We start from the raw sequence: 17483 nt of genomic DNA on the forward strand, positions 1-17483 counted from the left end.
GTGGGTCTGTGAAACCCAGGGCCCGGCTGCTGTCTCCCACTACACATTATTAAAGCAGCATGACAGGAAGAAGATAAATCATGGATGTTATCAAGTTAGGATCCGGGGCAACGTTGGCGCTCTATCGCGATCGGCAAAGTTGAACAGCTCTGCTCCTCAGAGATGCCGTAAGCTGATAGCTATAAACTCACTGTGGGGCACTGAGCTAAAGCAGCTATCAAATGCCACAAGGCATGACTGAGCCCTGGCTGCATTTGTCTGTTAATGATGGTCAGACACCCCTATTTCTCCAGTCGCTCTCGGCGGATGCCAACTATCCTCACCAGGGTGGGGAGCGAGATGCAGGAGGAGGATCTGACACCGGCATCGCTCCAAATAGTAAGAGCTGTGAGAGAGAGAGAGAGAGAGAGATTCGTCTGACCCTGTCAGAGCCCCTCGACATACTCCACAGCTCCACTGCACTAACAAGCATCATAGCTCTCAAAACAAAGTAGGATCCATTTTTGGCTGTTGTGTGCCGTGCTGAAGGTGTCAGACATCTGCTGAGCATCGCAGCACGCTCCGCTTCTTTCAGTTTTATTGTCTTGTCATATGTGAGGTGACGACGAATCTGTGATTTACTGGCAAATGAAGATCTAATTTGGGGATTTTTGGACGGAGGGATATGATAGACTGAAGCATGACGTGCTGGCTGCCGACTGAGCCGATGGACTAATAGAGCGTCGCTGTGTCCATCTGTGGGTCCATCTGGTGTGACGGGGAACGAAAGCGACGCTAAGAGCTGCCGTATAATTGAGGACACAGAACCCAAAATCAAGAATATGCGTACGACATGACCTAACATGATACAACACAGAAAAGCACACATTGGTATAACTTCGTTGGAAGTGTGACAGATTTAATTTCAGGACAGTTTAAGGAGCGTTATGTGTGGCAGATATGTGGTTTCTCAGTCTGTCTTTGAAGTCAAATGAACAGCAGAAAGGTTGAAGTCTTTTGTGAATAAGTTTAGGTTTTGTTAGTGGTTGGAAGTGTGTTTTCATATGTGTATTGGCTAACCAAGCACACTGCAGAAGCCCGATGTCTCCATACTCTTGTTTCTGTGGATAAAATGTCAGTATTGATTGAACAGTGAGGGGACGCTTGACTGTTTGTGAAGTATGATCTTTCTTATAGTGTTGCATGATGAGATCGATTATAGCTATACACATTATATCCATTAAGCACACTGTTTATTTTCCTCCTTTGGTATTGATCTTGTATCGTTTCAAGACAAAGTAGTGAAATGAACCAGTATGAGGATTTTTTAATCTGGGAGACGTTACGTGGGTCGATGAAGATTGACTTACAATATTATATTTCATCTTTAACCAGACATTTCAGAATGCCTTTCTTTGGCTCTGTTTTTATGAAATGGCGCCGTAGCAGTGCACAGGTGAACACTTTTGTTTGCTTCAGCTGATAACAAATAAAAAGTGCCAATTAGAGCGGTCCCTGTGAGTCGTGGAGAAAGGTCATTTTGACAGTCTCATATTTCCACAAGCTGGAGAGCAAATCTTCTCACAGCAAGGGCGAAGCATGACGACATTTAGTTCAGACTAACAGAGTGAAAGGATGGTTGTCAGTATCCGACAAACCTGCATGCGCTGATAACAACACGAGTTGTTAAGCAGCAGATTATATTGGTTGCATTTAGTAACGCTGTAATTAACACAGACACAACAACAGAGCAACACAGCCGGTGTGTGAAGACTTCCACCTTTATGTACAAAAGAATGAAACACTCTCTGGTTTATGGGCTTCTATGTCAAAGCTTCTGCAACTTTTCTTTAGATAAAGATGAATTGGCCACACTGATTTTGCTTCACCTGAATATTTTGCAGGTGTACACGTCGGCCCGTAAGGAAAATCAAATTGCAGTCACATAAATGCCAATTGTTAATCAGCCTCAAAGAGCCAAATAGCCCATCAGTTGGGTTTTCTTACATGACTCAGTGTATATGTCCGGGTATGAACATATGTGCGTATATGTGGTACAGTAAGGCCTGTCCAGCGTGTACCCTGCCTTCGCCCAATGTCAGCTGGGATCGGCTCCAGCCCCCAACCGGAATAAGATGAGTGGTTAAAGAAAATCGATGGACGGATAGATGGTACAGTAAGAGATGAATGTGAATGTTTTAGTTTCTTTATTGTTGGAGAAGAGAGGAAGTAGTTTACAAGTTACAATTTGTGCTGTTTATGATAAATAATTAGATATCTTTTTTTAGCTTGAAATAATATTGTACGATAATGTAGGATATTGAGATTTTACCCGTGTCTACTTCCCCCTTCAGTGATCTTCACTGTGCAACCAACCATCCTTGATGTGATCTTTCACAACCCCTTTCTATCAACTGTCGCCCCTCTCTGCACCCGCGTGTTATGTTCTGGCTCGATATTCTTGATCAATATTTCGGGTTACATTTCCATCTATCTGGTAAAGGTCATGTGAGGTCAGGGAATATGTTGTAGAATAACCGTACGAGACCTCATATAAACTGTTACTTCGAACCCAGCATGTATAAACATGGTTAAAAGATAAACAGAACTTTGCCCAGACCAGACAAATATCAGTTGACCTGCCATGAGAGTCAACCTGACCCGGACAGGAGAAGGAGGGCATGACATGATGAGAGGTCGAGATGTGTTTTCTATTGGTTCAATCGAAGGGATTTGATTGGTGGACTGTGACGTAAGGTACAGTCCACCAAAGTCAGACGTTAGAAGTCACTTGGGATTCGTTGTGAACTGTCCTTAAAATAAACGGTTTCCGCTGGTTGCTACTCCAACTACTACGTCTCTTCTCTTCCTTTCTGCCCCAACAATACATGCTGGGTACAGAGTAACAGTTCATATGAGGTCTCATACGGTTATTCTACAACAACAGGAATCAGACAACTGAGTAATGCCCTTCACTTACCAGCCACACTTCATTGTCCCTGCCATGTAAATCGTTCTGTCCTATGTTCAGATATTAAGGGGACGGACATGCATATAGACCTATACAATTATACAAACACTACTGTATATACTGGATATACATTTTTGTCTTGCTGTAAACAAACTGGATTATATAGTCTTTCACATGGCACGGCATGACTTTTTTCGTACCAATGGTTGTGTTAATCATAAGAGTCTACAGTCGTGCGAGCGACTCTGTGTGTCTATACTTCCAGAAGAATCAGGGGATCATCACCAACATCAGCAGGATGCATCCTCTGGGGACCATTAATGTGCATACCTAAATACACGGCAATCGATCCAATAGTTGTTAAGACATTTCAGTCCAGACCAAAATGGTAGACCGACCTTGTGTCTAAAGACTGACATTGCCATCCCAAGAGCCAAGCTTTGCTCGCGTAGCGAAAATGATGGAACAATAAATAGAAGAACATTTTCCTTTGACCTTTCACCTCAACAGCTTTACATTTTTATTAAAAGTCGTACCTGGAAACATAATCAGCATCCTTAAGAAGAAGAAAATGTGACTGTTTTACAGGTGATGGCTGTAGAACGGATTACTCACTGCCTGAAGGAAATTACATTGCTATTCATCAGTGTTTTTTTTCATTTTTCTTATTCTATTACATTTCATTTTCTCCCCTTTGTGTTTCTTCTTAAGCTTTTATATTCATTCAAGTCATGGTTAAAAATATCTAATTTGCATAGATTTTAATAAAGAAAGATAGCAGATACACACCAGTTCAAAGGGATTTCGACCCAAATCAAAACTTGCCTGAAAGAACTCATGAGATCTTTGCGCTTACTCTGCAGAAGACAGATATTTAATAATATGTCTTACATCCTGCATTTAGCTCAGTTTCCCCAAGCTGAAGCGTTTTTAACTGGACACCGAGAATCCACGAAGAAGCATCCAGTCAGTAAGATTGATTCGAAAATAAATTATATATCAAGTTCCGAAAGAATGAAAGTAACACTTTGTATTGAGCCTTTATCTCCGCTGTAAGCTTTTATAATGGGTATTTTATGATCTCTTATCCCAAAAGTCATAAAGCATGATCATACTTTTCGTAGTTAAGTGCCACAGTTACCCATCACGCCGTCCATTTAGCATAAAAGGTCATAAGGTTTTATTTCAGTAATGGTGCTTCCTGTTGCTGTAATGAAGGGAAAATGTGCTTGCCATAACACATTAATGGCAGCTCATTGACTGCTTCAAGTTGAGTAAGGGTCTATTGATATACACCGGACGTACCACGGAGCTCAGACATATCACCATTAGACTGTCCGTTGATCCCAGATCCCACCTTTGCAACACTATAGGGAGCAATGCAGACATTCATATTGGAAGTGTGGCAGCACAGAGCGAAGACGCATTGCTGCAGCCTTGTTAAAGGAAGATCTCTAATTAATTGAGCAGGACCCAGACACAACATTTTATAATGTTTCATAACAGGCATCAGCATACAGCTCTTATGACTGGCTTCTAGTTTGACTCCTTCCTCCATTCATCCAAGTTTAAACAGACTAAATACATATTCAAGAAGATGCATTGATGTATTGCATCTTTTTCTTTTCGTAAAATAATAAATAGCAGAGTAATTTATACAGTATTGGCCTTTACTTTATTTAAAGCAGAGAGTGGGGCTGCTATAAAGGAGTAACATAATGCAACTAATTATTTTTTATATATATAAAAGGTCAAACAATAGTTAAAAATGCCTCTCTCTTTTTCAAAGAGCCCAAGGTTGCGTCTTCACATTTCTTGTTTTGTCCAACCAACAGTCTAAAACCCCAAACTATTTAACAACTCAAATGACTGAGGTGAGGTGAAGAAAAGTCACACGCCCACTACCTTCTGCCTTTTCTTCTTTATGACCGCATCATAACTGACATACGGTCCGTTGTATGTTGCCATAAAATAAGCCTCTACTGATGTGATTATGTTGAATGCCATTTTGCTGCTCAGTGGCGCTTTAATGACAATGTGAACTGCAGCTGCTGCATCATATAAGGACAGAGACGAGCCGAAGCCCAGCTGCTGTTCACAGCTATGTGTGAGGCTTTGAGAAAAGTTCAACGCTGAATAGAAATTGTTGAGTCAGAAAATACAAATACAAATAGGGACAAATCTCTGGGTTGTGATTATCCTGGCCATTAATCTGCCTTTTGTTTGTATTGTATTTTGGCGCCTCGTATCGTGGCTCACTCCGTTTCCAGGCAGAGTGTATTGAGCTCCGGAGAGGGACCAGTGGACTACATCCAGAGTGTTGAACACAGGCGGGGGTTATTTCTGCGTAAGTTCAGCTCCCTCCCAGCTATAGCTGGGACACGGTCCCTGTGGGTCAAAAGAAACCAAAACTCATTTTTTTCCCCCGATCCAACAGGGGGGGCAAAGCAACAGGACGTTTTGGGTTAGTTCAGTCAACAAGCAATAAGCATGCCATTGAATAGAAGTATTGAACACACAGCAGCAGCATTGCAGCTTCAGTGAATATTCCACTATAATACATAATGATCTCTCATGAATGTGTTTTATTTTTGTTCCGATCCCCGCCTCTAAGGCCCAGTTTTTGCTATTCTGTGCTGCGGAGCTGGTAGACCAAGCTGGTGAAATCCTCTACACAGAGCTCTCCCCAGACTCAATCAGCACCGGTCTCCTCCACAGTGTTGGGGGGTTCATGGCAGTAGGATATCAGCGATGGGCATTTGATATCGCCTCTGCAGAAACAGAGTCACATAATCCAGTTTGTGGCCCAAAAAAGAATAAAAATGTTAATTCAACTGCGGCCGAATAATCCCCTGAAATAACAGGCTTAAAAGCTAAAACCCTCCATAATTTTATCTGGAATCTTCCAAACACTGACACCACAATGACATCAAAGCAGGACAGGAAATGCATGGCGAACAAATCAATAGACAGAAGAGTCGCATTAAGGCTTAATTCGTGGCAAAGTGGAGCTTTAGGAAAGCTGTGGGGTTCAGCTTGGCCCGAGTAGGATACAGAGAGAGACTGAATCAGAGATATCTAGCCTGCTCTGCCACTCACCATTGTGGTCTGGGACTTGAAGCTGTACGTCAGAGCAAAGTAGTTTCACCCTTCTACTGTCGCTGTTTTGTTTCCTCTTCAATGTTAGGAGTCAGAGAGGGTAAAAGCATGCTAACAATGCTAAGCTAAGATTGGTAAGAGTGGTAAACATCGATGAAAACACAACCAGTACCACACATACTGGGTTATAAATACTTTATTAGTTCAGAAACAAATATTGACTGTAGACTGTAGTTCTCACATCTCTCTAGCTGCAGTTTTCACACCTTTGCTTACTCAACTTTTCATTTGATATCATGAAATCTCCCAAGTGACTGAACATAATGGGCTTTCTGCTCACACCATCCTCACATAAATAAAATATGGAATACTGCCACACACACTTTCATGCTCACAACATGTTTAACCATTCTTAGATTGCAAATACCTTTAATTTGATGCCATCCTCTGGTCAATTACTACGTCCCTTCACTATAACTGTTAAGATCAAAGCCACTCGCAAATACTAAGGTAGCCTACAGCCATATAGCTAGCTTAGCATAAATGTTAGAAACAGGGGGAACAGACCAGAATACACAAATAAGACTTAATATGTAAATTAGTCAGCTTTTTAACTCTTAAGTTGATGATTTGTTATCCCTGGTTCCAGTCTGTATGCTAAGCTAAGCTATGCTAATCAGCTGCTAGCTGTAGCCTTGTATTTACTGGACAGATAGAAATGTGGTATCAATCTTTTATCGCTGTATTTCCCAAAATGTTGAACTATGAATTTGGCCAAAACATAACAATGAATAAATTCAGTCATGCTTTAGCCTCTGCGAGCGAATATTGTCAGAAAAACAAATGAAATACATTTATTTACGGATACATTTAGCTTAACGCTTTGTGATTTCATACTTTAATGCTACTAAAAGGAACTTTCATTTTGAGTTGATTTGTGGGGGTCCCTGTGGACGAATGTGGTGAGGGTGCTGCAGTCCGCCGGGCTCCGTCCTGCTTCTCTCTTGCCTAACTTCCCTCCAAGGGGCTCAGCAATACGGCCTGGGCCCCCGGCAGCGTGGTGTTGCTGTTGAGTCCCAGCAGAGGACAGGCAGAGCAGCGAGGCGAAGCTCTGCTCCGGGCCGGTGGAGGAGGGGACGTTGTTGCTGGGCGCAGAGCTCTCAAACCCCCCACTGGAGTGTACGCCTGCAGGTCGAAGGAGGCACCGAATCCGTATCTGGGTATGTCCGCTATGGGCTGGTTGCTGCCGGAGGCCCCTCTGGAGTCACCAGAAATCATGCAGGTTTCTGGTGGACCTGCATGATTTCATCTGATTTCTTGACTCAAAATAAGCATAAAGATTAACTATATAGAAATTGCTAATCTTCCAGCTGATGGTCTCATTTACTTATGTGGGTCCTTAAGAGGTATCAGTATTACATTGAGACTGTTTCATAACCAGTTAAAGGTTCCTCACTGCACCTTTAATTAACGTTTCCTCATTTAGTTGATAGTAAACGTAAACTGTCCAACATTCCTTTAAAATGTCTTTGCTTTTGCAAATTAGTAGTAGCATTTATAATCATACATTTTAGGTGACGGGGTTATAACCCTGTTATCCAACTCAAAATTGTATCAGGATACAATCTCACTGAAACAAATGGTCCCTGGGTTATTTATTACCCGATAGTGGTGTTTTTACCTTTTGAATGTGTCAGTGTTTGTGCTGATATCTCAGCATTTTGCGAAGAGAAGTGTCAAACAGAGCAGCATGGTCTCAATGTGGTAATTAGCGATGGGGAGCTGTAACCCTGCCTCACTCAAGGACACTCACAGTACCACCTGCTCTCTCTTTCCAACTTTACAAACGCCTCCATTGCTCTCCCTGGCTGTTGCCTGTGGGACATTGTTGTTGAATGGAGCTTCATTATTAGATTTTTATCTGAATGCTACATCAGTCCATATTGGATCTGTTTGTAGGCGCTGCAGCACGGAGGAAATGAGTGATACATTACAGTAGGTCGTTTCATCCGTCGCCACATCCCTCCTTATGTCCCATTTTGCTAAATATACATATTCAAAGCACATGCAGAAATGGCTTTTGAGGCTGAAAGCAGGAAAACAGAGGGAGATTGTGTAAGATTAATGTGGAGAAATTCATGCATTCTCATGAATACGGTGAAAACTTCTCTCGCCAGGAAAGATGTGGTGAGATACGGTGTGCAGCACATACATCAAAAAAGGATCCAAATTTTTCTTATTTTGCATCTGGTCCGCGGAGGACTGCTCTAATAAGATTGAGCATTCGGCACTTTGAGCTCCAGGTAGTCGGAGGAGAAGATGAGGCATGAGGAGATGGATTAGCTGGATGTTCAGTTACACAAGAAAGTCTTGTAAGTCTGAGCCACGTCTGGCAGGGACCTCACATCCTCCCAGAGATTGCAGTGTTATACAGCGCAAGTAATAATTGGCTGAGATATACTAGGTGGCAGGGCGGGCTGAGGTGAAAAGAAAGGCAACATGGTAATAAGTCAATGCTATTATTCCAATCTCATTAGTCCCTTACCTCCAGTCCTGCGGAGTCAACTTGTACAGTCAAAGAGAATATGTCAACTATTGGTCGAAACAGCTTTGCTCATTAGGCCTTAGATTCCAAGTTTCATGTATTTTGTGGAGAAATAAATATTTAAAAGGTTGAATTCAATGTAATTGTTTGTTGTATTGTGTGAGAAACGATTCAGAGCAATTGACATCAAAACTGCATTTAAGTTTGCAAATGCATGCTCTAATTTCTCCAATCTCAAAACTCTTCATACAATCAGCAAAAATCACATTATGGTGTCGACAAAGAAAGTGCTGTGTACATTTCTTTTTTTTTAAAACTCACTCACCACCACACCAAAAAATGAACACATTGAAATGTGTGTCACACATTACCCCAATCATTTGTTGGATTCAACAGAAAAACGAATAAGTGGACATTGAGTTAGAATTATTTTGAGCGATGTTCACAATCTTGTTCCTTGAAGTGAAAGCTGCTCCAAAAAAATACAACAGTGAAGCATTGCACTGTGTGTGTAAAGTAAGTAAGTGATTCTTTTTTTTCAAGGTGTCTGAGCAGGGACAATGTGGATGAAAATGTCTCTCAATAACTGCATTAAATAGTTTGTTATTTTTAGTTTAATTTTTCTTTATCAGCAATAAATAATTTCATGTAATTTATAAAGAAAAAAAAAACATTTAAACACCATTATGGTGCTGACATGTTGGCTTCTGAGAACACAACACTAACTGGCATTTGCTGTTTAGCTGTTTGAGTCACGTATTCTCAAAACTTTTGTTTCTAAAATCGTAACAATAGAAGATTACTGTATTTTTGATTTACAATGTATTTATATTATAGGTACTACATGAGGCCGAAGTTGCAATTATGCCTTTTTATTTGACATTCAAGAACCAACCAGACACCAGCTAAACCCCACGAATTCAATACTGATACATTTGACAGTCAATGAAAGGCAGAGGCAAGTTATAGCTATTTTATAATTTAATATTTTTTCTTAAATACACTACATGTATTATAATTTCTAAAAATATTTTTCCCATTATCTTATTTTCTCATTGCACAGCTACTGTCTTCCTCAGTTGCTCTGCTTCCAGTGCAGCTTGTTTTAAGTAGAGCTGTTATCCAATCAGATTTCACCTCTGTGTCTCTAGGTAAGAAGAGAGGCCCCAGGCCTGCAGACTCACAAGTGAATCCCTTTGCAGTTTAAGTGAATGGGGACGATATTGTTGATTGACATAGTGTTCAACCAATCAGATCTTTAGTTTGACATGTTGGGCGTATTCTTTGACGTGCCAGAGCCTGCTAGCTGGCCTACATGTACGTGATTGGTCAGTGGGCTAGCGTGACATGTTGGGTGGTGACAATCCCAATATCTGCTGCCTCTGTGGAGCGGACATTTTCAGCCCTCAAACGCATTAAAACGTATTCAAGAAATACAACTGGGGAGGCTCGACTGTCTTCACTGGTGTTCATGAATCGAGAAGGACTTCTTACTGGAACTAAAACACACGGATGTACTGAACAACCGTGAGATTAAACTCTTTGTTAACAAAGAAAGGAGGAACAGCAGCTAAATAGTGAACAGCAGCTCTGGTAAGTTAAATGCATTTGTTTTTACATCTGCAGTAGCTTTAATATGCTCGTTTATATATTATTATTTGTATGAAGATGGATTTTTGTTTGTCTGGCGACTTTCCAAACCCTCATGGCGACTTTTTTTGTCAAAAGCTACTAGTGACAAATCTAGCGACTTTTTCTGGTGTTATGAAAGACTTTTCTGGTGACTCTGAAGTTAAAGCACGTACGTTCTGCACTGTTGTGAACGAGCAGCGGGAGCTGCCGTGAGCCCCTCCGCTGCCCCAAAGCACACACAGGCGCCTCGCGCTGCAGTCAGAGCAGAGAGGAGGCGCACTCTATCTATAGGTGTTGGCTATATTTTGACACAAAACAAATAATAATCGTAACCGTGTTTCAGCTGCAGGACAGCAGTGAAGGCCCAGGTGTAAAATGCACGGCCCGCCACTGCCACATACTCTAAACAATGAGACTCTTGGTGTGAAATGAAACCAGGAAAAATCTGGCTGCTTATTTCCCAGTGGTGGCTTAGAAGGGGCATTTTCACTGCTAGTCACATATATCTTGACATTTATATTTAAAAAAAAAGATTTTAATCCGAATGAAATTACCTACAGTATATTATGGTGTTCCTCCTGGTCAGACACCTACAGTAATTGGATCAAATTAACAGGATGTTACAAAGTCAGCCTTTATATTACTGCAAAGAATCCTCACTTTCATTGAGAATGTCAGAAGATGAACCATATTCTGAACCCGCTGCACAGATAACCAATCTGGTACATTCGTCAGGGGCTTTGTGCCTCTGCATGTGTTCACACTGAGAACGAGCTGACACAGCAGGAGCAGATTTCTCATCATTGAGATAAAACTTGAGAATATTGTCTTCAGATGACTCAATTTAAAAAATCTCCAATCAGAGTCTGCCCTGCACTCAAGGTAAATGCTCTGCAGAGTGTGATTTTCTTTGTGATTGCCTTCTGTGAAAAGAAAAATAGCTATAATAAAAAGCTTTAATAGGGCATTTACAAGATTAGAACAATGCTGAACAATGAAGAAAATGTGTCTTTATACAAATAAATAGCCAAACAACAAGATCAGGGCACAGTGTCTACACAGCAATATGGCTTGCTCAAGGGTACTTTGACATTAATGGTGGCTAAGTAAACAAGTTACAGCAGGATTAGTGCCCCGTGTTGAGTTTCAGGATTAAGGAAACAGCTCTGTCAGTGGTCAGCCTCACTGCATCTACAACACGCCAGAGGGAGATCATCTAGCAAGCCTTGAAGTAACCTAAAGAGCATATTTCCTGGTAAAGAATCCACCCTTAATGAATCTGTTCTGTTATTATGTATTCCATAGCACTGAGCTATGGGGGCGACTGGCTGAGTGGAGAGCAGGGCCGTCGTTCAATCCGAGGGTTGGTGGTTCAAACCCTCTGGCACCACTAGTTGCAAGTCGATGCGTCCTTGAGCAAGACACTTAACCCCGAAAATTGCTCCCGTAGCTGTACCTACGGTATGATAGCATCTGAAATGTAAGTCGCTTTGGATCAAAGCGTCAGCTAAATGACTGTAATGTAATGTAATGAGCAGAGGGGGGAAATATCCTTCAACACAATTTCAGGTAAATAGCTGGAGGAAAATAAGGTAATATGCAGACATTAAATATGTATTCTGTCATTCATCCATGCTCATCAGTCTAAATGCAACGCAATGAAGACAGAACAATCTTCATTTCCCCGAGAGGAGCCTAAATAATTGAAACAGTAGTTATTTGTGTCAATCTGGCCTCTACTTTCTCAATTTAACTCTGGGAAATGTGCTGTGACAGACACGTAGATCACATCTCTTGTAAACTGATAGCACGGCAGAGCTATCTTTGTAACATCAATAATACAGCTAGAATCAGGTCTTCATAGGCTTATTGGACTCATTAACTGCGATATTGGGATGTAATGGAAAATCTTGTACCAAGGTTGCTCTCTTGATCTTATTTCTCAATACCTGCTGTAATATTGGATTTGGAGAGACAAGCATGAAAGTTTAAAAGTAATTTCAAGATTTCATTTTGATGATGTTTTTTTATGCAGATTGGAGTTCAGGCAGGATTTTTTTTTTAATCTTTTTTTTTTTGTGTGTGATTAAACTGAGCTTTAGATGACATCCAGTCTTTGAGTTGAGCCAATATAGTGTTGTAGTCAAGTAAAGGCACATTTATGTGGGCTGCAGGTAGAACCTCTAATAGTTTTTGTAAACGCTCTGAAATACACAACACTAATGTCAAAGACCAGTGTGTCAAGATGCTGTTGAAACTCCCAAAACAGAGCAGTTTGATAGGTTTTCCAACCCTGTGGCATTTGATCGTGATGCGGCCATGTTCCCCTGACCCAGACCAGCCCTGGAAAAACACCCAGCAGAACCAAGAGGTGGAAACTTTGGCTTTGTTTTGTTGTTGTGACAGCAGAGTCAACCCAATGAAGAGGAGATCAGCCAGACAGGGTTTACAGCTTGAAACCAAGAACAACTCCACGAACAAGATTGGTAACACTTAATTACAATGTCACAAAATTGTGAGCAGTTAGTAAAGAACAAGTGAGAAGGTCGTAACGACTTACTAATTACACAAGTTACTATTTTATTCCCTCTCAAGAAAAGCAATGCATCATACTGTGTGAATGGTCCCTCATTACTCCATGATTAACTGACCATACTTTCCCGTTTTAGTATGTAAAGCATTATTTAAAAAAATAAAATGTAATGAATACTGAGTGTTTACTGGAGAAGAGGCTCTTTAATAACGAACCAGAAATTCATCATAATATTCAGAGGACATTAGATTTCACATCAACATGTCACTGTAGACTATAAAGACGAGATGCTGAGCTGACTTCCAAGCATATTTCTTATTTATGAACGTTATTGGACATACATGTTAACTTCATCTTATTAAAGAGACAGTTCAGTCCAGCCAAATGACAAAAACAATTTGTTCACTTTACTTTATACGTTCAGTGGTGTCTTGTGCCATTTTGGGTGTATTTGTTGTTTGAGATATGGGTTTTTATGCTTCCACCCCAACATAATGGAGAATAGTGGAATGTTGTTTGTGGTGCTCACAGCTTTGAAAAATATTATTTTGAAGAAAAGTATTTTAATAAGAGCAACTTTGTCCTGAAGAGACAGTTCTTGTGAAAACTGTTGACAGCACACTCTGTTTATTATCCAGACTAATGGGGGGAAATGTGATTTTTCCCCTGCAACTTTATTATTCTCCTTCAATTTATTGGAATGGAAATTCCACATTTGTACATTTGAAATACAATGAATCTGTGAGTGCAGATGAAGTTTCTGTTTTTGGCGGCATTTGTACGACAGACTGAGATGAATTTTTCTCATTTACCCTCATTGGACCGCGGGCGCTCATATCCGCAGAGATCTCGTGTGCTAATTATGAGTTGAACAGGCCGCAATGTGCAACTCCTGTATTTGTTGATGAAGGCATTTTCCTTGGTATTGACTCCTAATAATACCCGGGATCTTGATGATAATGAGTAAAAATTGACTGTGGCACATATTGATTTCAGGGGCTTCATTTCACAATTGCAGACTCTTGAAAAAGCTCTGAGGCCGAGGAACAGATAGAGAAGCCATTTAAAGCCCTGATAACACTTTTCTTACAATCAATAGAATTCCATTTACAAAACAAGAGGTCAGTGGTGCCGTTAATTTCAACATGGAAGTACCATCTTCAGTTGTCTGCCGCTGTGACAAAATAAACCTATGTGGTTATAATACCCAGAATACCTGCACATTACACACAGGATTGCATGCCCATTAGCCCAAAAAATGATGCTCATCAATCAAGTCTCACTCGTACCACTGATCATTTTTGACACTTTTTATTCATGTAATAGTAATTAAAAGCTGAAACTAGGGTCCACCTTGCAATAGGATCATACCAGCTGCGACGCCAGGGGTGTAAAGTGTGTGTGGGGGGGGGGGGGGGGCCTACCTCACTTCCTGTGCCCTTGCTCGAACGACACCCATCTTGGAACTCAACTACACACCTGCAAAGGTTCGTGACTGCATCCCACACAGTTGTGACGCTATCGCCCCTCGACAAAATCTTTTCACAGACATACAGACAGACACTGAAAACTGCCTCTGTGGTAGTTCCTTGGACAGTAGGTGTCTCCAGGAACACCTTAAGCCGTGATGACTCACACACAGACCTACGAGGTGAAAATAATACCAGCTTTAATGTCGCAGATGGTAAACAGAAAGCTGGCAGAATGTAGTCCAACATGCTTAAACATTAGCAAGAGGTACAAAGTCACGGATTATGGTTAGCAGGGAACTAAAACAGTTATTGATTTTAAGAGCAGTTTTAAGCACCTGACTTTCATTTCTAATGATACACTCTTCTCCCCATAAATGAAACAAGCAGCACTGCAGGAGACGAGACTCATTAAAGATACAGAAATGTCTGCAGGCCAAATTATTTTTCTCATTTTGCCATGTTTTTAGACGAGTACAAACTCACTGCAGCATTATTGAAACAAAAGTCTGAAACAAATATTTTTGTCTTGGTTTATGTATGTTGATATAGTTTCCACTTTGTACAAGTAGCCTTAACCTCAACAAGCACCTTTTTTTTTGGGTACTCGAAAAAATACGTAGGCCTGTCTAATTGTTGAAACATTTCCTGATCTCGTCTAAAAGTGAACTCTTTGGAGTTTATCAAAATGTCAGATCTGGTCTAAATGATACTGAACAAATTGAAATATAAATGTAAAAACATAAGTTTGTGTTTGTGTTAGCATGCTCAATTTGCAACTAAGCACTACACACAACAGATCTGTGTCCAATACTTTGGTCATGAATCAAAGTCTTGGACACGTTAAGTTTTTGACCTGATGATGTCGCTAAATGGAAAAGTCAGAGCATCACTAAAGTGATGACAATTCATCCCGAGGAGGACTTGAGTGTGTGTAGCAAATGTCATGGAAATCCATCCAATAGTTTGAGCTTGGTGTGTACTAGTGGTACTAGTATGCGTGTCCATGCATACATGCGGGCCAATCACGAGTCAAAGCTTCCAAACAATAACAAACAAAGTCATTTGCATGTAATCGTTTCTTAAAAATGAATGATATGTCCATATTAGATGTTTCTCATGTTACAAAGAAAATGAAACATTGGGGCTTAATAAGCAGAACAGTATTCTACTTGTGAGCCGCAAAGGATTGGCAGTAAGACGGGTGGTGAAGCAGTCCGGAGCTATGGTTGACTGCAGCTCAGTGGTTTTGGGCTGATGGAGTCAGTGGAGCAAAGAGGAGCGTTGAGTCTGCCCGGCCGTCAGTCTGACACCGCACATCAAAGCCTTTATGAATAATTGCCTAATGTGGCATAACCGCAGCACTGACAAACACGCTGTCTTCCAGACGAGATCAGTGTTTTCTGCCTTTACCGGCATCATTTAATAATGAACAAATTGAGAAGTAGTCAAAACTGTTCTTTCGCTGTACCACTTTCTTTGCGAATAATGCTGACATGGTGATTATTTTACTCATAGTCAGAGGCCAAGTGTATCGAAAAAAACCTTCTTCGACCTCACTGAAATAAACCTGTTGAATATTTCATTAGATACAGACAGTTATTTCCACTTCATCCTCTTGCTTTTCCATTTTATTCAGTACTTTGCATATTGCAACGATCAGGAAGTCTTAACAGTATTCTCATCACTGTGAACATTGTGCGTTACATGGTTTTGCTGTTCTTTGGTGTTTTCTGTGTTGTTTTATAGCTCTCTAAGACTGGCTGCTAAATAAGCCCCGAGGTCTAAATCACGAGCTTGTAATTATAAGATTCATACGTTTGGTTGAAAAGGAAAGTATTCATCATAGAAAGTCGCTTCAGTCTGTTTTTAATTATAATATTTGGAGGGTTATTTTATGTGTGTTAAATAAAATGAATGTCTTTGATTCTCAGCTTTTAAAGTCTTTGCTCGCAAAAGGCCTTGCCCTTGCGCAAATGCTTCTCATACCTACTTCAGCCAATCACACTTAGAGATTGCTAGAACCCATTCTGCTGATAACTCATGAGGATTCTTGAGCCGGTATAATCATCAAAATGACTCAATTCCAACCAAAGAAAGAAGCCTATTTCCTTCCATTGAAGAGACACACAGCAACTTGCAAGCAGACACACCCACCGTGCCACCACCTTGATAATGAACACTGCCAGCTCGCTTCAGAAAGTCTGTCACTGTTGTGAATAATTTATTCTTCTCCATCTCAGATCCAAATAACTGTCTGTTGTTTGATTAACCCGCTGGTCTGACGGACTGAGGAAGAGTTTGGTGTCTGTAAATACAGGCCTAAGGTCGCTGCTCTGCACAGGATGAGAGTCTCAGCTTGTACGTCCTGCTCGCTCAGTGCCAAGGAGAACTCAAGTGGACAGCTGGGCACAAAGCCATAACCAAGCTTTTGTAGATTTCGTGTCACTATACGATACTGATTTAATTAATCCCTGGTGTTGAATTCCGAAAGTTGTTTAATCTGCAGAGTAAAGTGAAGAGTTTCAAGGCAGGACTTTCTGCTATCGTGGTGGACGACATGTTAGCCAACATGTTAGCTTTGTGCGAAGCCTGGAGATGTGGGGCCGCAGTTAGCTTCTATCTTAGCTTGGCCTAACTCAAATGTAGTCTTATGTAGGCGACATGTTTTGTCTTGTGAGCTGGCTAGCTAGTCGCCACATTCAGGAGTCACCTGGTTTTTAAAGGTGTATGAACCCTGGATAATACCTAAATGGGACTTCAGGAGTGCTGTGTGCAGTTAGCGGCGCTAAGCTAGTACTGGTAGTGCTAGTACTATTAATACGCATTACTGTAGAACGGCTGCTCGATAAAACAATGTTTCCTTCAGTTTCTACACGTACTGAATATGTGTATACCAGTATGTGGCTTCTGAGATGTTAAACACGCCTTTAATGAGCACTAATTACCAATGTATATTAGTATTGTTTAATGTTTATATTGATATCAAGTGACTTGTACTACTTGGTTGTAGACGTAGATCTTGTTTATCTCAGTTTTTCAAATGGCAGGTTTACAATGAATTCATGAAATGCTGCAATGTTATGATGGCATGTTTAACAAGATGACGTCTTCCCCGTTCTCTTCCTTGAGGACATTTTTTGCATACAACTCAGTAACTACATCTACTTAAGTAACTCAGCTGTTGGGAATGCACCGTGAATTATTCCTTGTGAAGGACGACCCACATCACTGCACATGCAGTTAATAGAAAAA

The 17483-nt window shown here is 40.8% G+C and overlaps 1 protein-coding gene across 1 annotated transcript in view; it reads left to right on the plus strand.

Annotated features, from left to right (window-relative positions):
• Positions 1-17483, plus strand: part of hs6st3b (heparan sulfate 6-O-sulfotransferase 3b) — a gene marked incomplete at both ends in the record, with an annotated part of 53342 nt that overhangs the window by 19623 nt on the left and 16236 nt on the right. The gene's annotated exons all lie outside the window — the stretch shown is intronic.

This window comes from Pholis gunnellus, assembly GCF_910591455.1.
Source record: "Pholis gunnellus genome assembly, chromosome: 12".
Taxonomy (NCBI): Eukaryota; Metazoa; Chordata; class Actinopteri; order Perciformes; family Pholidae; genus Pholis; species Pholis gunnellus.